Source organism: Phalaenopsis equestris, unplaced genomic scaffold, assembly GCF_001263595.1.
Source record: "Phalaenopsis equestris unplaced genomic scaffold, ASM126359v1 Scaffold000297, whole genome shotgun sequence".
NCBI classification, from domain to species: Eukaryota; Viridiplantae; Streptophyta; class Magnoliopsida; order Asparagales; family Orchidaceae; genus Phalaenopsis; species Phalaenopsis equestris.
In genome coordinates this window covers 3,581,632-3,601,953 of record NW_018164739.1, presented here as the reverse complement: position 1 = coordinate 3,601,953, position 20,322 = coordinate 3,581,632, and the positions used below count along the sequence as shown (strand labels likewise).

General features: G+C 33.8%; 1 pseudogene; it reads left to right on the top strand.

The window, feature by feature from the left end:
• Positions 1-846: 846 nt before the first annotated feature.
• LOC110025431 lies at positions 847-18,437 on the top strand (annotated as a pseudogene).
• Positions 18,438-20,322: the final 1,885 nt, after the last annotated feature.

Below are 20,322 nucleotides of genomic sequence, written 5' to 3'. Positions count from 1 at the left end.
AGCTCAAGCTCGACTCGACTCATTTACACCCATAATACCACCCAAATTTTACATGTTTACATAAATACTTAGATTTTATCACAAATAAAAAATTCCACTATTTTAACATTTAAACAATAAAACATATTTGTGTACTTACAATTCATAATAAATTATTTCAACTTAGTTATACCCCGTGATTTTTCTATTTTAAGAGTTTTTAACGTAAAAAATTGATGTGTCTCGTCCTACTTATTTCCTTTTAATCACGCGTTGAATTTTCATGCTATGTTAAATAATAAATAGTCCTTCCACTACCACAATAAGGGTTTTAGAAAGAGTGATATATGTAAATATTTCCTATGTTCATTACATGTACTAAATTAAATAAAAATATATTTTTTAAAACACGATTCCCATCGTTTAATCAAGTAACTTCCTAATAAATTATGTAAACTTTTTAATAATGGAAAATTATTGACTAATTTAACAACTAATTAAAATTTATGATAACTGAGTTATGTTTTAAAAATTATAATTGGCCGTGCGAAACGTCACCTTGGTCAGTAACGGGTACCGCCGTATCCGTCATTCCCGCCGCCCTACTGCTTCATTTCGCCGTTAAATGTGGGCATTGCGGGGCAATATTATAGAATCTTTAACGGCGGGGCCACCGTTGGCTTTATAAAAAGCCCCGCTATCGCTGACGCCGTATCCATAGAAGAAAACGACGTTAACGGAGCATCCAGACGCCGTTCAGAACCCGATCCCTCAGGCCTCCTTTACATAAAGTCTTGCAGTTTTCTTGAGGACGAGTTCAGCAGAGAGAGAGAGAGAGAGAGAGCGAGAGAAGTCTTCTCCCTTCTCCGTTACGGTCTCCTGCTATTTTACGCCCTAATCAGGGAGGACAGTGGAGCGGGAAGGTGGAGAGGGAAGAGTGAAGTGTTTTTTTTTTTCTTTTGAAGTGCTTTCAGAGGGAGAAGACTTGGTTTTCGGCAACGCGGCTGTGGACCTTTGTGCTAGGTGAAACAATTTGGTCCTCTTTACCTTTCTTCTACAGCATAGCGGTTTTCTGCTGCACTGATGGTTTTTATCGCATAGTCGACTTTTGATTTCTACTGATCTTCAGTTGTATCACGTTTTGTTGACAGGATTTCTGTTTTCTTGGTTTGTTTTCTTCGATCGTTGCCTTGTAGTGCTTTTTACGGCTGTTTCTTCTCGTTTTTCTCAGATCTGACTGATCTAAGTTTTAGCCTTGAAGTCGGCTATTATTTTAAGCAGTTTTCTTCCTAGGCATGTTTTATATTTTAATTTTTTTTCCATTTGATTAGTAAGTATGTAGATCAATATGTAAGTGTGTCGGTGATCGGCACTCATGTTCTATATACTCCATACGACAATGCTGTTTCTATTTTTTTTTTTTTAAGATTCATTTTTTTAAGCTGTTTTTTGCCATGATATTTTGTTTCGTTTGGTATTTTACCATTTGCGATAGATTCTTCTAAACGATTTACTTTGATATTTTCTTTTTAATTGGGCTTTGATATAAATGATGTTTTCTAAGCAATGGAATCTACGGAGTAATAGTTTTCCACGCTCCCTTTTTCTGTTCATTATTCTTTTCTCTATTTTTAGGGTTTTTTGCCTCGTTAATTAATAATATGTTTTTTTGCCATTTTTACAAATCGTATTAAATATAACGGAAAACTTTATAATAGCTTACGTGCTTACATGGTGTATGCTTTTTCTTGAGGGGATTTTTCCATATGCAATTTTATACCCTTATTTTATTTCCACGGAGACTCGCGACATAAGTTGTTTAGCAGAGTAGATTTTGTTCAGCGTTCATCAACTTGCGATTTTCAAACCTCGGGGCGACGAACATTTCCTTCATTTTGTACATTTTTATTTATACGATCTGTTTATTTTTGGTTCACTTTAATTACCTTGCGTACTTTGGCAAGCTTGGATGATTTACCAGCTTTTCTCTTATAGTCTAACCAGCATTATTTTTCCTTTTGATTTATTGTTTGTTTAGATGCTGCGGTAACTTGCTGATTGTTGTTAGCAGACCTTGTTTTAAACACGATTGAAATAAAATATCAATTAGATGCTTATTTAAGATTTTTTTGGTACATTACATGCAGCTTTGCTTTAATGATTTTATGGCTCGCTAGGATTTGCATTTACTTTTGTCATCATTGTCCAAGTGAATGCAATTTTAGACCTTTTTTTAGTTCATATCTATTAAATAATTACAGCAATCTTTTTAGTTGTTTTTCAATCAATTGAAACCAAATAACACCTTTATAAAGTCCTATGTTAGTATTCATTTATTGTTAATTCTATTTCAGTGAAATTTCTCTTGTTCTATGACCACTATGCTAATTTATGGAGTTTCAGGATATGTTTGCTTGAGTTTTTCAATGCTTTGTTCTTTAGAAGGCTGTAAATTTCTTGTTTTCACAAATATTTTGTGTGAGAAGCCTTAAGAAAGCTGTTCCTTAATACTTGAAAAAATATAAAATCAACTACAGAAAATAAATTGCTTTCTCCACAACTCCATAGATTGCAATAAGCTGCGATCTCTCGTGCAGCCCCTCAATTGAGCATTCATATTTCATGCTGATACCACGGCAAATGCAAATTATTTTTCACTTTTGTTACGTTTTGATTTGTCATTTATAATAGTAGCATTAATTACAAATTTGTATTTCATCATACCCATCATATTTTTCAAAACTTGTTTATTATATCTATTCTGTTGATTTTACCTGTCTTGTACAGTTTCCTTAACTAAACTCAATCCATCTTCTGGGTTTATATTTGTAGGTTGCTAACATGGTGAGGAAGAGAAGAACCGATCTTCCTGGCTCTGGTGATGTTGCTCCTGAGGGCTCAGGATCTCATAATGTTGGCAGTAGTAGAAGAGGAGATCAAACCTCTACAGGCCCACAGCACCCAGGTGGCGCTCAACACTCTCAAGCTCCACAACAGCAGGGTGGAGCTGGAAGAGGATGGGGTCCTGGTACTCCCCAACAACCAGGGGGGCGTGGTGGTGGTTATCACCAGGGCCGTGGTGGTGGTGGTCATAGCCAAGGCCGTGGTGGTGGTGGTTATCACCAGGGCCGTGGTGGACCGCCTTCTCGTGGGGGTTTGGTCCAGCAGCAAGCTCCTCAGATGGAGTATCAACAACATGGTGGTGTGCCACAAGGTAGAGGTGATGCTCAGCAGCATCAAGGTGGCCGTAGAGGTGGTCCTTATGCATCAGTTGGGCAGGGAGCTGGCCCATCTGCAGCCGAACCATCTAGGCTGCCACGTCCCGAGCTGCACCAAGCAACACAAGCTCCATTCCAAGTTGCATCTGTTTCTTTTTCAGAGGCAAGCTCATCTAGTCCTGATGTGGCTTTGCCAGAGGAATTTGAAAAACTTTCTGTTCAGGCTGAATCTGAACCTGCCACTACTCAGGTTGCGGTTCCAGCTTCAAGCAAATCCATGAGATTCCCTTTGCGCCCAGGCAAAGGCAGCTATGGTACCAAGTGTGTGGTTAAGGCAAACCATTTCTTTGCGGAGCTCCCTAACAAGGATCTTCATCAATATGATGTGTGTATATCTTTTGCTTTCAAATTTTGAAACTTTGAGAACATTTTAAATTACCTATCATTGTTACTGCTTGTATGATACTAGGTTTCCATTACACCTGAAGTTACATCACGCGGTGTAAATCGAGCTGTGATGGAACAGCTGGTCAAGTTGTTCAGGGAGTCCCATTTGGGTGGCCGCCTTCCAGCTTATGATGGCAGAAAGAGCCTTTACACGGCAGGACCTCTGCCATTTTCCTCTAACGAATTTCATGTTACTTTAGTTGATGAAGATGATGGCAGTGGAACTGAAAGGTGCTGCATGCATTTTGGCCTATTGTGGTTCTATTTTTGCATGTTGTAACTTGTAGTTGATAGTTTTTGGGTATGTCTTTGATTCAGGCGTCAGAGGAATTTCAAAATTGTTATAAAACTGGCTGCTCGAGCTGATCTTCATCATCTAGGAATGTTTTTGGAGGGAAGGCAAGCAGATCGGGAAGGCAAGCAGATGCTCCTCAGGAAGCTCTTCAAGTTCTTGATATTGTGCTGCGTGAGTTGCCTACTGCAAGGTAATTATGTTGCTCATGATGCATTTTATTATTTTATTTGATACACTATTGTAATGGATGTTAAAAGAGGATCACTGCACTGCCAAAATACAGGTATTCTCCTGTAGGTCGATCGTTCTACTCTCCACACCTCGGTCGGAGACAACTACTCGGCGAAGGCCTAGAAAGCTGGCGTGGATTCTATCAAAGCATAAGACCTACACAGATGGGCTTGTCACTGAATATTGGTATTGTCAGATTTATTTTTTTTTAAGCCTTGTGCATTCTTTGAATGAATTGCTTTGTTTGTTTGGTTCATTAAATGGATGACGCAGATTGAGGTGATTTGTGGTTGTGCTTCTTATTGTAATAGGGACTTGTAATTCTTAGACAGTTTTTATGTTATTTTCAGTTTCTTGATTCGTTGTCTCCATCAGACGAGTTTTTCATTTCTTCTATTTTGAAACAACCTATAAATTGATGGACTTCGTGGTGTTACTGTTTTTGAAATGAGAATTTCTATAATAGCGCTTCTTTCTCAATGTTAACTTTGATGTTATATGGAGTCTGCTGAATGCGAATGTATCTGTTTGATAAGGTTTTAATTTTCAAGCGCAATTTAAATGTTTTTAAGGGATGTTACTTCTGTTGAATGCTTTTAATGAACTTGATTGTAGATTGGTAAATATTTTTTTAATGTTGGATGACAGAATTTGTACTAGGTATGATACCTGCCCAATATTTCAATGGGTTATTTTGAATTTTGTATAAAACATTTTGAAGGAATTCAAGACTAGCTGAAAATGATGCATGAACTGGTGCATTTCACTTTATATATGTATCATGTAATTTTTATCTATTTGCATATCTCTCGCTCAAACTTTCATATTTACATGCATAGCATTTTGTTGCTTTAAAATGATCCATGAACGGCATTTCACTTTAAAAAAGTGATAATAGTGCTATTTTTATGTGATTTTAAAGATTTGAGTGCTGTGTAAATATGAAAGTGTAGGTGCAAGATATGTAAATACATAAAAATTGTGTCCTTTATATGTAAAAGAACCTGAAATCTATTTTTATTTGACCTTAATCCTTCTCTCATGCAGATATGTCATCTACTGCATTCATTGAACCATTGCCTGTCATCGACTTTGTAATTCAGCTTCTGAATAGAGATGCTAGGGACATTTTAACTAGACCGTTATCAGACTCGGATCGGGTCAAGGTGAGTTACCCAGGTTTCTTGATGATTTGAGGTTTGTTATAGCGGGCTAGTTGATAGCGTTTCATTTTCTAATTTGCGTCTTTCGTGTTGATTCCTACATCAGAGGGATATATATAGTAATTTATGGTTTCACTTGGTTATGGTCTGTGCAGCCACCTTATGTTTCCTTAAACAATAGTAATAGTTGTAAGGCTGCAGTTTGGTTTAACCTTTGTTGGGAATGTTCAGCTTTATGAAATCCGAGAAATCATGGTGTTTTATTTGGGCTGGGTATTTGTTTTTATCATTTACGTTCTTTGCATCCTTTGGGTAGATTCTTACAACATATGGACAATAGCAATTTAAGGTGTTTGGTTTTATTAACCATTGTGTTGAAAAGTTGAGCTTTATGGAGTTACAGAATTCTTATTTGAACTGTGGTTTAGATGGCTTTGTCCAATATCGCTTTTGTAAATTTTAGCTATTCTATTTAATAAATATATTTTGGTTTAGATTAAATGAGATTAGTTTGTCATATTATAATACAAAAAAGTATAGTATTATTCATTTCAATCTTTCAATCCCATGTATCACAATCAAAACAAACTTTTATAAAAGCAGTAAAACTCTTGTAACTACTCGAGCAATAATTTTATCAGATTACCATTTGCTTTGTTCTGCTAGATGAGTAATAGCTATGGTGTGGAATACATATAGCATGACATAATCATGGCAAATGAGCCCAAGGTTTTTGTTGTTGTGCTTTTCATGTGATTTTCAAGACATTTACTTTTATCACAAATTTACGAGTTTCGGGTAGATTCCTACATCAGATGGATATAGCTATTTATGGGTTCACTTGGTCATGGTCTCTGTAGGCTACTTATGTTTTCTTAAACAATAATAGTAGCTGTAAGGCTTCCATTTGGTTTAACCATTTGTGGGAAATGGTCAGCTTTATGGAATCATAGAAATCGTGGTGTTTTATTCCAGTTGGGTATTTGTTGTTTTCATTTACGTTCTTTGCATCCTTTGGGTTGATTCTTACAACAGATGAATAATAACTATTTAAGGTGTTTGGTTTTATTAACCATTGTGATGAATGAAAGAGTCAAGCTTTATGAAGTCATATAAATCTTATTTGAACGGTGGTTTAGATGGCTTTGTCAAAAATCGCTTTTGTAAATTTTAGCTATTCTATTTAATAAATAAATAAGTTTAATACATATATATTGGTTTAGATTATATGAGATAAGTTTATCATATCATAATGTGAAAAATTATAAGATTATTCATTTCAAATTTTCAATCCCTTATATCACAACCACAACAAGTTTTTATAAAAACTCTTATAACGACTTGAGCAATACTTTTATCAGATAAATATTTGCTTTGTTCTGCTAGATGAGTGATAGCTATAGTGTGCATTCATAACGGCAAATGAGCCTAAGGTAGCTTTTATGAAGCAATTTGCAACTACTTGAGAAATACTTTTTTCAGATAAATATCTGATTTGTTTTGCTAGATGAGTAATAGCGATAGCGCGGCGTACATATTGCATGACATAATGATGGCAAATGAGCCTAAGGTTTTTGTTGATGCGGTTTTCACGTGTTTTTGAAGACATTTAATGTTATTTTTTAAATTACAGTTTTTGTTAAGTTTTTTTCTGTGCTTATATAGTTTTGTTCCATGTCAATTTTGCTATATTTTACTGTTCCATAAGGTGCTCTTTAGCAATAGCTATCCTTGTATCCTTGAACTGAGGATGTTCCATAGAGAAGTGAAATGTATTTTTGAAGATGTACTCGGTAGCATTTTTATACTGTACTCTGTGGATAATTTCTCTTTTGTTTCAGGTTTTTTTTTTTTAATTCTAAACCTTATTGAGAAATTACTATTTACACACTTCACACTGATTTGCTTTATTTATGTTTATTTACACACTACACACTTCACACTTCACACTTCACACTGATTTGCTTTACTGAGAAATTCATGTTTGTAAAACATGCGTGCTTGGTTTTTCATTTAGATCAAGAAGGCTCTTAGGGGTGTAAAGGTTGAGGTTACACACAGGGGAAATATGCGCAGAAAGTACCGTATTTCTGGTTTAACGTCTCAGGCAACAAGAGAGTTGACGTATGCTTCTTTTTTATTTATTTTTGCTGTGTAGATTTTTTTAGTAGTTTTTCTGTTATTATTTTTTATTTTTAATTAGTTTATTATGTTGGTGATAGTTTTCCAGTTGACGATAGAGGTACTTTGAAGTCAGTGGTGCAATATTTTCAAGAGACTTATGCTTTTGCCATCCAACATACCAATTGGCCTTGCCTACAAGTTGGCAATCAACAGCGGCCAAACTATCTGCCTATGGAGGTCTTGTCTTCTATTTTGACTTTATGTTCATTTTTTGTCTTACTTTTTATATACTTTGGCGCCTGGGCTTTTAAGGATTTATTGTGCAATAACCTTTTATTGAAGAGCGTATTGAATTTTTGTTATGAATACACATTAAAAATGACACCTAATGTTGGATAGCCTTTAGTAGAGATTCCTGAGAAGGTCTCCATAATGAATGGACCTGGCGAGAGAGAGTGGTATATAGATATGATCTACATTTTTCCAGAGAAAAAACTGAGAGAACTGGCCGATTCAATTGTCTGGCACATTAAATTCGGTGCTGGCTAGTCTTCAGGAGTGCTCTCTTATTCATGGACCCAAGAATCTAAAATATAGACAGTGGCTCTATTTATTTAAATTTTCTAAGAGGGCATTGCTAATTTGGGACGCCTGAGAAGCACCAAAATCTAAGTGCCTCCTCACCATTAATTTTTAGTTCGGGATGCTAATTTTTGCCTATATTTTCAGGTCTGTAAAATTGTAGAAGGACAAAGATATTCGAAGAGGTTGAATGAAAGACAAATAACAAATCTTCTAAAGGTTACTTGCCAGCGCCCACAGGAGCGTGAGCGTGATATTATCCAGGTGAACTAGTTTTTTAAGACAACATTAATTTTACTGAAGCACTATACTCTTTTTTATTATGCTTTTCTACAGTTTACTTTTGCAATTTTTCACATAACATTTTATTTATATTATATTTTTAATGAATGTTATACCTTACTGTCCCAGACTGTTCACCACAATGCATATCACAATGATCCATATGCCAGGGAGTTTGGAATCAGAATAAGTGATAAACTTGCTTCAGTTGAAGCACGCATCCTACCTCCGCCAAGGGTACGCAACAGCACATAATTTTATCTTTACAAAATTCTCTGTTTTTCTTTTTTTAGTCTTATTTGTCTTTATAAATTTGCAGCTGAAATACCACGAAACTGGTAGGGAGAAGGATTGTTTACCCAGGGTCGGACAGTGGAATATGATGAACAAGGTGCTTATGTGAAACTGCTAGCAGAATGCATGATATACTGCATCTTTGTTCTGCTTTTCTGTTATTATTATATGTATTCAAGGGGTTTTCAGGGGTTCCAGGCCAAATTATGCCGCCCTTTGAAGTTTTTTTACATCAGATTGCTTATTCTAGATTTCCTTGAATGAAGTACGTATTGTATGCTCACATGGCTTGTCATTTTCAACCTTAGGAAGTCCACGTCATGTGAATTGTGACTGTATTTTTAAATGGTAGGTTTACATACATACAACTCAATTCCCATTTATTTATATATCTAAAACCTATAATTATTTTTTTACGTGCATAAAAAAAATTTAACAGTGATTTTTTTGATGTGTGACGAAAGATTTGAGTGATATAAATGTGAAAAAGAAAGTTTAGGTGTTAGATTTGTAAATACACAAGGAACTGGTTGGTATTTAAATGCCTCTTTTTTTTTAAATGGTCGATAAATGCATTTTCTTGGGAGTGGCTTTTTTAAATCCTTATTGTCAATGAATGCATTTTCTATGAAGCGTGCTATGCGCAGTGTTCTTTATTTGGGCGAAGCTACATTCAAAATTTTTCTTTCATAATCCTTATCATTAATTTTAATTCATGTATTGTATTATTGATGCATTTATATTTTGATTGTGCCATCTCCAATTCACTTCAAATTATTTCAGGCTCTGCATGCATTGCGTTTGGAATTAAAGAGCAAATTAGTTTTTTTTTATAATGGATTAGCGAGCTAATTACCTGTAAAAATTATTAATTTATGAAAATTTAAAATTTTTTCTCATTATTAAGCGGTTGGTATTTCATATTATTATTTTTTAAAAATTGGGCTTTTTAGTTCCTATATATAAGTACTCTTGAACTCCAGTTCTATTCACACAGACGAAGGGTATTGAGGTGGTGTTTGGCTGCAATTTACATTTAATTATTAGTTTTTGCCTATTAATTTTCTGACATATTACAAACAATTTTGACCTTTTACAGTGAACATATCGCTTTTCTAGAAATTCATATTGTTAAAAACAATTTTACTATATATGTTGTGTTTCCTTTTGTTTTTAAAATCAGAAAATGTTTTTTATTTTTAAAGCAGCCGGCAATCATGGTAAAATTCTACTTTTATGAAAGTTGAAAATATTTTTCTGATTATTATGGATTTGGTTGGCATTTTAGATGTATAGTATTTTAAATTTGAGCTTTTTGTTGCGTCTGTAGATTTTTTTTTTTTTTTAACCTATGTTGCAATTTGGTTAGCAGTTTATTATATATTTTTTAATATGAGTTTTTTCATGCGATGTTAGGTAAACGACAATGTTTATGATGTTTGCCAATTATATATCTGCTGTGTTTCCGTTGTTTTTTTTTCTTGAATTAGCGGGTTACTCCAGTAAAACTCTGCTTGATGAATTAAGTGATTATATATCAGATGACAAATTATCGTCTTAATCTTGCACGAGAATTTAACACACTTCCATGAAAAAAGATAATTAGTAGGGACTCTAGTAGTTTTTACGTGAAAAACTCGAGAAGGAAAAAAAATCATGTTATGTTGCAATATCATTTTCTTTAACATATGTTGCAATTTTCTCATTATTTTTGGCTTTTTTGGCATATTAGTTTTTTTTCTTTTAATTTGAGTTTTTTTATGCGTCTGTAGAATATGATATTTAACACAAAGGTTATGATGGACTTGGACATTTGTTTACCAACATTTTAAGATAGTTTTTTTTTTGCTCAATTTTTATTTAAAGACATTTGTTTACCAACATTTTTAAGATAGTTTTTCTTTGTCTCAATTTTTATTTAAAATTTTTTTCATGTTTGATGAATTAAGTGATTATATATCAGAGTGACAAATTATCGTCTTAACCTTGCACGAGAATCTAACACACTTCTATGAGAAGAGATAACTATTACGGACACAATTAGTTTTTACGTGGAAAACTCGAAAAGGAAAAAAAAACCATGAGACCTTACCTAGTTGAAATATTTCAATATGAGTTGTTGATTACAAGTACAATCACTTATTTTACAGGCGGAAAAGAGTTTACATAATTTTTTGAGTTACAATGTTTGTGCGTGAATTAGGAAGCAATTTTAGTGAGGAGTGACTATTGGAGCTTTAGTGCATCATCTTAGCAGTCAGCGCAACGTTTGAGATGATGCACCTCTTTTTAGGTTGCTTTGTGATTTCGCGGCGTTGTTTGTTGCCTTCGCGCGACGCTTCTTCGTAAGGAGAGGACGACGACCGATGACTCCCTCTTCTCTAGGTTACGACCTTCCTCTTGCTCAAGATATAGTCCATTCGTAGGGGGGAGAGGGGGGGGGGTGAAGCTCTATTTATAGAGTCGAGGTTGTAAATAAGGAAGAAATTCAGACCACTCTGATAAAATGACTTTGGAAGAACCCCTTGATCGAACGACATTTTTGGGACATTAAAGTGCGTTAATGATGTTAGAATTGAGTGATCTTAAATTTGTTAGATTCGTCTTGTCTCGCTTGATTCGACTATAGGGTTGCCAGATTAAAAATTTGTTTTGACCTTCCAATTATACTTGGAAAGCTTTAAAAAAATGGTTTGATGGATTCAACTGTGCTTGTTATTGTGTTTTTCCTCCTTTTTTTTTTTAATTTGATATTTTTAGGTCATATAACTTGAGTAACATGGATGGAAAGATATAGTCTTGGGCATCTAAAACAATTTTTTAAAATCATAGCCATTTGGCTTGATCTGGGCTTTGATTTGACTCGGGTTGGATTAATTTTGGTATTGTCGGGAAATATATAGTCTTGGGCATCTCAACCAATTTTTTAAAATCATTAAATGTTGTCATTTGGCTTGATCTGGGCTTTGATTTGACTCGGGTTGGATTAATTTTGGTACCGTCAGGACTGTCTCGTCGAGCGTCAGTTTGACTATAAGTTTTGTTGGAATTGGAGTTTTTTTTTATGACTTTTAATCAAAGTTTGAAAATTTTTGCTTAAAATTTGTTTTGAGAATTTTGTTGGATGATGAAAATTTGTTGTCAGTGTATCAATCTTGTTATTGAGTTTTTCTGTACTCTTTTTTTTTTTTAATTTGATATTTATTAGTTGTACTTAGAAAATAGTTTATAAGGCTCTAACTTGTGTTCTAGTAACATTGATGATGGACATGGTTTTGGACATCTAAATGAATTTTTTAAAACCACTCTAATCAGATGGTTTGGGGAAATTCCCTTTATTGATCGGCGTTTTGTGGAGATTGGAGTGCCTTAATGATGTTGGATTTGAGCGATCTTAGGCTCGTTGGATTCTTCTTGCCTAGACGCTTGATTTGACTATAAGTTTGACATATTCATAATCCATTTGACCTTGCAATTATATACAAAAAACTTTCAAAAGTGGCTTAATGCCTTGATCTGCATTTGTTATCGTGTTTTCCTGTACTCTTTATTTTTAATTTGTTATTTTTTGCTCGTACTTAGAACATAATATGTAACTTGAGTAACATTCTGAACCTTTAATTTGTTATTTTTTAATGAACTTGGGCATCTAAACCAATTTTTTAAGATCACTCACTCTGGTTGGATTTATTTTGGTACCGCTGGGCCCGCCTGGTTGAGCGTCAGTTTGATTATGTTTGCTGGAATTGAAGTTTTTTTATGACTTTTAATGACAGTTTGAATATTTTTTGCTCAAAAAATGGTGAGATTTGTGCTGGATGATGAAAATTTGTTGAAGACATGAGTTTGATTATAAGTTTGCTGTTCTTGTGTTTTTATGCAGTCTTTATTTTTAATCTGTTATTTTTTAGTCGTACCTAGAAATTGTCTGTAACTTGTGTTCCAATAACATTAATTAAGGGTATGGTCTTGGGCATCTAAACCTATTTTTTAGATCATTAAGGATGATTTAGGCTGATGAGTTATTCAATAATATCTAGTTATTTAGTCTTCGTGTATAGATCCACTGATGTGTTGCAATGGTAGTAGTTATTCCACTGATGTGTTGCAATTGTAGTAGTGCTGATGTTTTACTAAATCTTTCTTTTTTAGAAATTTTTGTTTATATACATACATATATATAAAACAAATTTTTTAAGATCATTAAGGATGATTTAGTCTGCAAAGTTATTCAATAATATCTGGTTGTTTAGTCTTGTGTATAGATCCACTGATGTGTTGCAATGGTAGTTGTGCTGATCTTTTACCATATATTACTTTTTTAGGAATTTTTGTTTGTTGACGAAACAATTGTACTTAAATGTTAATGGCATAGTTCGATATAGCTATTAATCTAACAAGTTTCATTATTAAACTCATGGTCCACCAACCTAGGTGATGATATACCTTTCTTTTTTTATTTGTGCCATTTTTTTGTGTATTTTTATATCTTTGTTTCCTACTTTTGTTATTTAGTTGGGGGGTAAATGAGCTGTACATGGTTTACTTTTGGAATTTTTTTCTTTGTATGTGTTCCATTAATGTTTGTTCATATTTGATATTTTTATATTTGTTTTTAGGCTTGTTGATTTTTAAGGTCGATTGTGTTCGATTAATGTGTTGATGTTTGATATTTCTATATATTTTTTTAAGCTTATTGATTTTTAAGGTCAAATTCTTAATGTAAAAGAGGTCAAAAAGTGACAAAAACAATATGTTAATGACATTTACCATTGACAAAAGCAATAGTTAGTTTTTTTATTTGAAGCTTCAGGCTAATTTCTCTGATTTTTTGATCTTCCAGTAACATCAATTGTATAATTTCTGTTTATTGATCCTCTGAAATGTTGCAATGGTATTATATTGATCCTAATAACATCTACTTGTATGTATTTATTTATTTATTTTTTTGATCTTCTGATATGTTGCAATGGTATAATGTTGAAACTAATAACATTCAATTTTAGGTAATGTTGACCCTAATAACATCCATTGGCAGTGGTTTAATTTTTTTAGCTGATTCTCTGATATGTATAATGTTGACACACTAATAGCATCTACTTCTAGTTGTCTAATTTTTTTTTATTGATCCTCTGATTTGTTGCAATTTTATGATGTTGATATTCTATTTGTGAAGATTTTGCATATCTAAAAAATTGTTTGTTAATAAAAGCAATTTTACTTAAATGCTAATGTCATTTCTCAATGTAGCTATGTATGCATCTAGTTTCATTTGTAAACTGGCTGTCCCATCTGGGCATGATAGGCACTGACCTCTTTTTGTATGCCTATTTTATTGAACTTTTCTTTTTTATCAATTACTTGTGACATGGATGAATCACATGTATTTTTATATTTGTTGAAGTTCTTCCTTGCTTATGTTTAATTTTTGTTGATTTTTGCTATTTCATTAATTTTTTATATTTTTCTTTTTTTGGTGTAGAAAATGGTGAATGGGGGGAGAGTTAGCAACTGGTTTTGCATCAGTTTTGTCCGAAATATGCAAGAAAGTGTTATCAATAGATTTTGCAGGGATTTAGCAGAGATGTGCCAAACCTCTGGAATGGTATATTTTTTGTCTTTTGTTCATGTAGGAGATATCATTCTTATCAGTTTTATTATGATTTTTGAAGAAAGTTGTATATTTTTACTGCCGTAGGAATTTGCTCTGGACCCTGTAATTCCTGCAGTGCTTGCACGGCCTGATCAAGTTGAAAGTAGATTGAAAGAACACCATCATAACGCGATGAATGTACTGCATAGACAACAGCACAAGGAACTTGATTTACTGATTGTAATATTGCCTGACAACAATGGTTCTCTTTATGGTAAGTAGATCTTTCCCTTGCTATTACCATTTTAGTGTATCCCTTTATATACACCATGATTTGTGTTATCACTTGATCTTTTTTGTTATTTTATTTTTTATTTTCATCAACTTGGTATCTTAAACCCGTGCATTTAAGGTGGTGGTTGTATTTTTGATGTGATTTTAAGGATTTGAGTGGTATGCAAGTACATATGAATATGTAAGTGTTGGATATTTGAATTCATAAGAATTATGCGGTATGTATGTGAAGTCCCTAGCAATTGAATCGCAGATGGGAAAAAGTGCAACGTGGGGAGTACCTCCTCTTGAGTTCTCTTTGCCTGATGGGTGATCTGAGATTTGGAGCTCTAACAAAGATGTCAGTTATTTAACTGAGGGAGAATGTGAAACCCCCCAAGTAGAGTGAAATTGATTGCTTGGACATCAAGGTCCCATTTGATGTAACAATTGGATTTTTGATAGAAACTTCGAAGCTAAGCTTGCTGTTGTTGAAGCACTCTCAATATGGGCAAAATTGTGATGCCTTCAGGCAAAGCTGACAATATCTCATTGGGGCATTTACATACATGGCACATAATTCTTGTGTATTTAAATGTCTCACCTCTAAACTTACATATTTACACACAAAATATCAGCATTATTATTACGTTTTAAAGTGAAATTAATCTTTTCATGCATAGGTGCGAGATATCAAAACATGAGCATTATTTGCTATCCATTCAAATTTCCCTAATTTTTATTCTTTATGCTTCAACAACTACGACGACAACAAGCCTTTTATCTCACTAAACTTTCATAAATCCTTTTTCTCTATTGTGTCTTATTGAGGGTCATATTTTTTTTTTAATTCTAATAAATTAATATCATTTTTTATACAACATACCTAGATCTTTTCAAGTCTATCTCTACCTTTATTAACTTAAGTCAAATCTAAAACATCTCCTAATTTGATTAGCAGATGGTCGATTTTTAATGTGACCATAAAAATATTAGGTCATGATTTTTTCGACCAAAAATTTACGCTAGTTGTAGTTTACTTAACACAACCCTCCATTTTTCACATCGGTGGTTTGGGACCTGGTGAGGCAGTGTTTTAGATTTTTTATACATGAATCTTTGTTCTTCATGCTTGATGGTTATAAATATTTGTGTAGGGGATTTGAAGCGAATATGTGAGACCGAGCTTGGACTAGTTTCGCAATGCTGTTTAGCTCGACATCTTTTGAAGATTAACAAACAGTACTTAGCCAACGTTGCTTTGAAGATAAATGTGAAGGTTGGAGGCCGAAATACGGTACTCATGGATGCTATATCTAGACGTATACCATTGGTCAGTGACATGCCCACTATTATATTTGGTGCTGATGTCACACATCCTCACCCTGGTGAAGACTCTAGCCCATCAATTGCTGCTGTAAGTTTGTTTGTTAATTATATGCGGCACATTTGGATATTTAATACTTGTTTTAAATTTTAGGGACATTTACATACACAACACACTATTCTTATCTATAAACCTATAATTTTTACATTTATGCCACCCAAAATTTTCATATAACATAAAAAAAAATACCACCATCTTAACTTTTATTCTCATACTTGCATGTAAAAATTGAAGATTAGGTGTTAGATATGTAAATGCATAAGAATTGAGTGGTATGTATAATAAGTCTTCCTAACTTTTAGTTGCCACCCATAATGTCTATTTTATCATATGTTTGTGCTCAGGCACATCGTCAGGAGCTCATTCAGGATTTGTTTAAAATTGAACAGGATCCACGGCGTGGACCTGTTCCTGGTGGCATGATCAGGTGTGTTTTCCTTTATTCACTTTCTTTGCTCTTCCATTTGACTCCTCTGTCATTTATTTCTTATTGACATACATAATACATTTTCAGGGAGCTTCTACATAATACATTTTTCACAATAGGAGACAACCCAAAGCAACGAATACCAAGCTTCTTATACCTTGATGCAATACGCAAGGTATATGTTTTAATTATTTTTATCCATATGCTTCTGTCCATATGCTTCTGTCTATGTGTGGATTTCATGTTCCTTAACATTTTATTTGCGCCCTTCCTCGCAGGGATGGCGTAAGTGAAGGACAATTTTATCAGGTTCTGTTGTACGAACTTGATGCAATACGCAAGGTATATGTTTCAATTATTATTTTGGACGATTTACATATATATATAACTCACTTATATATTTATATATCCCACACCTAAATTACACCATCTTACCTATGCATGAAAAGTTGCTTCTCAGTTTTAGAAAGTTAAAAATGGTGGTATTTTTTTTTTATATGAAGTTTAGGTGCTAGATATGTAATTTACATGGGGATAGGATGGGATGTATGTAATTGTCCGTAATTTTTTTAGCTGTTTTTGGGGGGGTTCTTTCTCTGCAAGGTATCGTATCTATCAAATTCCCTTTATTTAAATTTCCTGTTATTGAAATTCTCTCTTGTCTTATGTTTTCTACTGATAATATTACAGGCGTGTGCTTCTTTGGAGCCTGATTATCAACCTCTTGTCACTTTTGTGGTTGTTCAAAAGCGTCACCACACCCGATTGTTCGCAAACAACCATAATGACCAGCATTCAGTCGATAAAAGTGGAAACATCCTTCCAGGTATGTATCACTCTTTTTTAAAATTATATTTATTTATTTATTATTCATGTAATTTTATGTTAAAGTTTGTCAATTTTTTAATAAACTGCAGGCACTGTTGTTGATTCAAAAATTTGTCATCCAACTGAGTTTGATTTCTACCTGTGCAGTCATGCCGGAATCCAGGTAATTATATGTTTGCTACTCTCAAGCTGTCACACTGATCACATGATTTTAAGATAGGAAGATATACGTACATAATGCCCCACTCAATTCCTATGTTTTTACATATTTAACACCTAACCTTCAATTTTAACATACACCTTCTCTATGCATGACACTGGGTGTTATTTCAAATTTTTCAACTTAAAATGGTGGTATTTTTTATGTAATATGAAAGATTTGGATGGTGGATGGGGGTATAAAAGTAAAAAAAAAATTTAAGTTTGGGCGTTAGATCTATGTAAATACACAGGAATTGGGTGTGTGTTAATCTAGTAGCTCACATGATCAAAATTTTTTGCAGGGTACTAGCAGGCCTGCTCATTACCACGTATTATGGGATGAGAACAAATTCTCTGCCGATGCACTGCAGACGCTCACCAATAACCTATGCTACACGTAATGAATTTTCTCATCTTTAGTTAATTTTGATCGCTTACTGCCCAATTTAAATTTTAACTTTTTTAATATTTGCTTTCTGTAGCTATGCAAGGTGCACAAGATCCGTTTCTATTGGTATTTTCTCTCGATAACATTCAATTTAAGAATCATGTAAATGTAAACTTCTGATCTCTGAATTTTATTTATTTTTTTACAGTGCCGCCTGCATATTATGCCCATCTCGCAGCTTTTAGGGCAAGGTTTTACATGGAGCCGGAGACCTCTGATAGTGGCTCAATGGCAAGTGCTGCCGCAGGCCGAGCTGCTGCAGCGAGCGGCTCTCCCCTCGCAGCACTCGAGCGCCCGGAACTGGTGCAGTGAGGCCTCTGCCTGCGCTGAAGGACAATGTTAAGCGGGTGATGTTCTATTGCTGAGTAATTCTACCAGTTATTACTCTATTTCCTCTTTTGTGAGACTTTGCTTTGGTTTTATAGACAAGACTTGTGTAGCTTTACTGCTACTGCTTGCTATGTTTTTGATTGGATTTGGCTTGAAATGTGTGTTTTCTACGACCTGCTTAATGTTTTGGGAGACTGTCTTGCCAGAAGTTGTGATTGAGAGTCCCTAAATGGCTTCAGGGGACTTTAACATTCGTCTATCTGTAATGGTTGCAATCATCATGTGTGTTTGGAGTGATATATTTTAATGAGCGTTGAGAACTTGATTGTGATATATCTGCGTGGCCGTCTTTCTTCTGGTTTTGTTGTTGATTTATGTTTGGTTGATGTTTTGCTGGCGACATTTTTGCATTACAAAAAATTTTTATCCTCGCATCTTTTTTGGCTTTATTCGAGTCGGTTTCTAAATGAATTTTAGATGGATTTGTCTATTTTATGGGCTGGTTGTTGGGTTGATGATGATTGAAACAGCTTTAACAAGTTCATCATAAATTAAGGATTATGACTTCGTCTGAATCATTGTTTGGTAGGGTAGGGTAGGGTAGGGTATGAAATAATAGAATTTTGAATTCTAATTTGTAGTCATGTGATATTGAATCCAGTATTGATTGATTCTTTTGTTTTTAGTTTCATTCAAATTATCTATTTAGACACTGCCAAATTTGAATAGCAAAAATTGAACAAACAATCATTGTAGTTTTAGCTGTCAGTCGGCTAATAATTATTGACCAGTGGATGGTGATGCAGGTCGCTGTATTTGGACCTGATTTGAATTTTAAAGATGATATGATGGGCGGCTAAATAATACAGGTCGCTGTATTTAACTTTCTATAAATATATTAACCAACCAGTTACCTTCGACATCGAGGACATATCAGATTATGACTGGACAATCAGTTCTTGTGTCCCCTCTTTTGGAATTCATTGTCACTTTGTTATTCAATTTTTTATTGAAATCAGTCTTTCCACAAATGAAATCCTTTGTCTTAATTTTCTTTGAATTTGACAAAAAATCAACGTAGTCTTTTCGCACAGTGAATCTAACTTGGTGTGCATATACACAATATTCTTTATATGCTTTCTTCTTATTATGGACTATTGTGCACAACAAGTTATATGCAATTGGATCAATGCACACACTTACAGGTTTTGAGAATTGCAAATTTCAACATATAATCATTGGAACAACAAAAATAATCCTTCAACAAAAACAATTAATAGATCCAATAAAATTAGTATAAAACCATGAAAATACCTACATATCACCAATTTCTCACTCCAACACAAATGTATGGTTCAAAGTCAATAACATAGAAATAATATCATAGTACCACCATAATAACATCAAAATAACACTAATTACAATGGCAACATAACGCTTCAATAAAACTATTAATTAGATCCAATAACACTAGTATAACTGACAACGACTTTTATATACCTAAAAAGACAAGAATTTGATATCATTAATAGAAGATTTAAACCCTCGACAATGACGTCAAAAACTTGATGCAACTTTTAAGATGCAAGAATTTATGAACCCATATTTATATATTTATAATGATTTTGTAAAGTCACAATTTCAAACGCAAGTATACGTATCGCTCATGTAATATAGGGCTCTAGTGGAGTCACGTTTATCGATCCCACATGGAAGCGAGGTAAGGGGTCCTTAGTCAAACCTAGTCTACTACAATTAGTCCTTAGTTTGGAATGTCCATTAAAATAATATTTTATCTAGCAACTACTCCTAAATGCAAGTGTTAAATGTAAAGATAGTAACTATAACTAAATGCAAATATTAATTCTAAAGATAACCCTTTTTGGATGAATTGGTTTGGAGAATTTTGAGATATTAAAAACTACCATTTTTATGTAATGAATTGGATAATGTAAAGGAATGAGATACATTAAATATTGTATGTGTCAAATTGGAGCAATCATATTATTTACCCTTTGGTCCAAGCATAAAAAATATTGACTAATCATATGCTTGTTACTGAATCTGTGGCTAGGCTAGAAGTAGGGGTGTAAACAAACCGAACACGAACGAACAGTGCTAATGTTCGTGTTCGGTTCGTTTGAAATATAGTTTGTTTGAAATAGGCTCCTGTTCGAAATTGTTCGTGAAGAGTCTGTTCGTGTTCGGTTCGTTTTTGTT